Raw genomic sequence first — 6,034 nt, forward strand, 5'->3', positions numbered from 1 at the left:
TTGTGATCCTCCCGACCATCAGGAAACTTGTATTCAAAAATAACACTAAAGACAGATTTTTCCAAAAGTCTCTTGTGTGTGTGCGTTCCTTATTAACCCCTTCACGCCTAAGGGTAAAACAAATCGCAATGCCTAAGCACAATTTTGCAACTTTGACAAGCGTTAGTAAAACCGTACATATCATCACAACTACTGTGTGCGTCCAGTGGATTATACTGCTTTTTATGGGGGGGGGGGGCTTTTATTTAGTGGTAAATGGAAATGGATATTTTGAGATTTTTTTTTTATTATTATTATTATTATCAAAGATAATAGTAAAAAAAAAAAATAATTTTTAAAATTTAGCTGTATATTTCTTGTTACTGCCATAAGCTACAACCAAAGAACAACTGAAAATAAATTCTCCTGGCGATGGCAGTGATACCACTGTGTGTGTTAGTTGTTGTTTGTACCCGCAGTACAGCCCAGAAATCCATAGTTTGCATTTTTGCTTTTTTTTTTTGTTAACCTAGCCCAGGCTAATTCCAGTCGCCAATGCGACCTGGCGCCTGGGGTTTGTTGAGCCCTGGTTTTACCACCAATTTTGCGATTTGGAACTGCGTAACTTTAACGGACAATTGCGCACACTTTACCCAAATGAAATTTACGTCCTTTTTTTCCCCACAAACAGAGCTTTCTTTTGGTGGTATTTGATCACATGTGCGATTTTTATTTTTTGCGCTATAAACAAAAAAGAGAGTAAATTTTGAAAAAATAACAATTTTTCACATTTTTTTTATATGAAATTCCCCAAAAAAATCTAAAAATCAAAATTTTTTAACATTTTAGGCCAATTTGTTTTCTGCTACATACGTTTGGTAAAAAAAAAATCGCAATAAGCGTATTTTAATTGGTTTGCGCAAAAGTTATCGCGTTTACTAACTATGGGAAAGATTTATGTCATTTTTATTGGTTTTTTTTTTTAAACTAGTAATGGCGGCGATCTGCGATTTTTTTTTTTTTTTTGCGGGACTGCGACAATGCGGCGGACAGATCGAACCCCTAACTGACATTTTTGACACTTTTGGGGGTACCAGTGACATTACTACAGTAATCAGCGCTATACATATGCACTGTTACTGTAATGACACTGGCAGGGAAGGGGTTAATTTTATTAGTGATCAAGGGGTTAAGTGTGTCCCTAGGGGCGTGATTCTAACTGTAAAGGGGCGTGGCTTGCGATGTAACCACAGAGACATACGATCCTACATAGCAGGATCGTATGATCTCTGCTGTTACACCAGGGAGAATGACAGACGGCTTTGTTTACATCAGCCGCCTGCCTTTCTCCCTCTCCAGCGAGAGATCGCGGGTGGCCGGCGGACATCGGAGCCGCCAGTCACTCGCGCAGGGACCTCAGTAAACGGGCGGGGGCGGGAGCGCGCCCCCGGCGGCACGCGCTCGCCCCCTACAGGCTCCTGGGCAAGCGACGTAGTACTAAGTCGCTTTGCCCAGGAGGGGCTGACTGCCTCAGTAAATGTACTTGCGGCAGTCGGCAAGCGGTTAATCCTACCCAATTCACAGTGACACTAATACTAATTTACCACTTCACGCCCAAGCTATAGCCGAAAGGAGGGAGGATGAACCTGGACGTTTTCACGCTTCCCGGGACTCGGCTGATCACAGACCGGAGTAAAGGGCCGTTTCTGGCCCTTTACCACATGATCAGCTGTCAGCCAACCAGCCAATGACAGCTGATCATGTGATGTCAGCAGAAGCCAGTCATGGTCTTTTTTTCTCCTCACGCTGAAAAAAAAGCCAATCACCGGCTTCTGTAAGAGAAGCCGGTGTCCCACACTGTCTCCACCAGTGCTGCTAACCACTGCCCATCAGTGCTACCAATACTGCAAATCAGTGCCACCTACCAGTGCCTAGATAGCAATATTAAAACAGCGCTATCAGGTAGATGAATATAAATATAAAGTGCACTACTAAGTTGATATGAAGGTGTAACAGTGCTAAAAAATAATATACTCATAAAATTCATACAAATGCATGAAGTGCACTATAATCATCTAGTATAAAGTGCATTAGTGCAAAAATGATATACTCATAAATTGATCAAATATATTACTAATGTGCCACATATATGATTAAAGTCCAAATAAATACAATGAAAATAAACTGACAAAATGTGCAAAAAGGTTGGTTAGAAATAAGGTGCAGTCCAAAAAGGGTGAATAGTCCACTTATAATTAAAGTGCTGATATTCGTGCGCCACACAAAAAAGTGCCCAGTGCTTGCAACAAGCCCTCTTGGGTATCCACTCACCAGATTTTGGCAAATCAAAGGCCTTAAGAATAACAAGCAGACACCTCCAGATCAGCCTCCAACCTCAGATAAATGGGGCTAAAAAGCCTTGGTGTCACCCAGAATGACAATGGGAATAAGCCTCCAGAGAACGTCTCCAAGATACCTTTGCACATGAGCCCTCAGGCAAAAGAGAGGAAGGAGCCAAAATAGTGAAGCCCGCAGGGTAATATTTATTATCAAAGCATAAAATGTTACTCGCAAACAAACGATTTGTCTAGGCATAAAGAAAGTCAGTAGCCACGATAATCCGGGTACGCTGCCGGCGTGGGTTTCACGGTGGTTTGCGGAAGTGACGTGGTGTGACAACTAGCAGGAAATTACGTCAACGCGTTTCGCCCGCCTATCATTGGCGTCATCAAGGCGTATCTGTGTCAGTGCAACCAGTGTTAATTAACACTGACACTGGTTGCACTAATGCAGCAAAAAGGGGTTAATTAATTGCCACTGGTGGGTCACTAATGCATCAGTGATCAGTGGCAATACATTAACCCCCTCATACTGCATAATACAAATACCATTGGTAATTAAATTAACCTCTTGCCAACCCATCACAGTACATATACTGCGACAGGGTGGCAGCTACAGGTGTACATTGCTGCCTGTTTCTGGTGTATGCCCCTGTTCTATCCATTTTAAAATCATTTGGGGGAAAAAAAGTCGTTTTTGGTTTTCGGCCAAGGGCATCCTGCGTTTTTGGTTTCGGCCCAGAATTTTCATTTCGGTGCATCCCTAATTCTATCTTTTCATGTGACAACACTGAAGAAATGACACTTTGCTACAATGTAAAGTAGTGAGTGTACAGCTTGTATAACAGTGTAAATTTACTGTCCCCTCAAAATAACTCAACACACAGCCATTAATGTCTAAACCTCTGGCAACAAAAGTGAGTACACCCCTAAGTGACAATGTCCAAATTGGGCCCAATTAGCTATTTTCCCTCCCCGGTGTCATGTGACTCGTTAGTGTTACAAGGTCTCAGGTGTGAATGGGGAGCAGGTGTGTTAAATTTGGTGTTATCGCTCTCACTCTCTCATACTGGTCACTGGAAGTTCAACATAGCACCTCATGGCAAAGAACTCTCTGAGGATCTGGAAAAAAAGAATTGTTGCTCTACATAAAGATGGCTAAAGGGCCATACACACTATAAGATTTTCTGAAGACTTTTTCCTTCAGATTTACCTTTTCTATGTAGCGCAAGGGCCTATCAGATTGCATACAAATTGAAAGGGTTTAGGTTTGACCTCATATTATCTGGTTTTGGTAATTCTAAAGGGAAAAGTCTTCAGAAAATCTTATAGTGTGTATGGCCCATTAGGCTATAAGAAGATTGATAAATATATATGTTGGCGTTAATCGCCAGCAGTACCTGCGCAAATGATAAACTTAAATAAAGTGACTAAAAATAAATAAAATGTGTACCATGTAAATTCTATGCAGAATTAATAAATCATAAAATGCAACATATAGGCGTGAACCATATAAAGGAGACGCAGCTGAATCGTATATAACGTGAGAGTGGTTTAAATACACCTATGGGGGTGTACAGATCCGCGCTCATCTAAAGTGCACTAAGGCTGGCCATACACTATACAATTTTCTTGTTCAACTTTCCTTTAGATTTACCAAAAACCATGTAATATAGGGTCAAACCTAAACACTTTCAATTTGTATGCAGTCAGGCAGGCCCTTGCACTACATAGTTTGAGGTAAATCTAAAGGAAATTGAATAAGAAAATTGTATAGTGTATGGCCAGCCTTAGTGTGGTGTTTCATTATAGTGAACCATTAAAATGTAATAGTGCATATAAATATTAAATTATTGGAATAAATCACTGATGTCACTTAAAAGATATAAATATAAAGTGCATTGACAATGATGAATATAAAGTGCAACAATGTTAAGTAAATAAATCACATATAAAGTCCCATGCACAGTGAAATAAATATAAAGTGCAGTAGCAGTAAGTGAAAAAAATCACATATAGAGTGCCATGCACCAACAAATTTCAGTGCAGTCTCCAGAAGATTCTTCCACACTTCCATTCTTCCGGAGACTGCACTAAAATTTGTTGGTGCATGGGACTCTATATGTGATTTATTTACTTAACATTGTTGCACTTTATATTCATCATTGTCAATGCACTTTATATTTATATCTTTTAAGTGACATCAGTGATTTATTCCAATAATTTAATATTTATATGCGCTATTACCTTTTAATGGTTCACTATAATGAAACACCACACTTAGTGCACTTTAGATGAGCGCGGATCTGTACACCTCCATAGGTGTATTTAAACCACTATAAGAAGATTGCCAAGACTCTGAAACTGAGCTGCAGCATGGTGGCCAAGACCATACAGTGGTTTAACAGGACAGGTTCCACTCAGAACAGGCCTTGCCATGGTCCACCAAAGAAGTTGAGTGCACGTGCTCAGCGTCATATCCAGAGGTTGTCTTTGGGAAATAGATGTATGAGTGCTGCCAGCATTGCTGCAGAGGTTGAAGGGGGGGGGGGGGGGTCAGCCTGTCAGTGCTCAGACCATACGCCGCACACTGCATCAAATTGGTCTGCATGGCTGTCATCCCAGAAGGAAGCCTCTTCTAAAGATGATGCACAAGAAAGCCAGCAAACAGTTTACTGAAGACAAGCAGACTAAGGACATGGATTACTGGAACCATCTCCTGTGCTCTGATGAGACCAAGATAAACTTATTTGGTGTCAGATGGTGTCAGGCGTGTGTGGCGGCAACCAGGTGAGGAGTACAAAGACAAGTGTGTCTTCCTACAGTCAGGCATGGTGGTGGGAGTGTCATGGTCTGGGGCTGCATGAGTGCTGCCGGCACTGGGGAGCTACAGTTCATTGAGGGAACCATGAATGCCAACATGTACTGTGACATACTGAAGCAGAGCATGATCCCCTCCCTTCAGAGACTGGGGGGCAGGGCAGTATTCCAACATAACGACCCCAAACACCTCCAAGACGACCACTGCCTTGCTAAAGAAGCTGAGGGTAAAGGTGATGGACTGGCCAAGCATGTCTCCAGACCTAAACCCTATTGAGCATCTGTGGGGGTCCTCAAACAGAAGGTGGAGGAGTGCAAGGTCTCTTCCCCTCCTCCATGATGACATCACAGAGCTGGTGGATGTTAGAGGACTCCAGTGACAACCTGTGAAGCTCTGGTGAACTCCATGCCCAAGAGGGTTAAGGCAGTGCTGGAAAATAATGGCGGCCACACAAAATATTGACACATTGGGCCCAATTCGGACATTGTCACTTAGGGGTGTACTGACTTTTGTTGCCAGTGGTTTAGACATTAATGGCTGTGTGTTGAGTTATTTTGAGGGGACAGTAAATTTACACTGTTATACAAGCTGTACACTCACTACTTTACATTGTAGCAAAGTCTCATTTCTTCAGTGTTGTCACATGAAAAGATAGAATAAAATATTTACAAAAATGTGATACACAAATAATATAGAGATTACATTGTATATACAGATAATAGGGGATACATTGTATATACAGATAATAGAGGATACATTGTATATACAGATAATAGGGGATACATTGATTGTATTCTCCTCTCTTCCAGTAATCTATTATTGGATACAATGCACAGCACATGCTCAGCTCAGTTACATGATCTGTGACGTCATCTCCCCGCCCCTCTGTCTACCA

Source organism: Pelophylax lessonae (genome assembly GCF_965119305.1).
Source record: "Pelophylax lessonae genome assembly, chromosome: 4".
Taxonomy (NCBI): domain Eukaryota; kingdom Metazoa; phylum Chordata; class Amphibia; order Anura; family Ranidae; genus Pelophylax; species Pelophylax lessonae.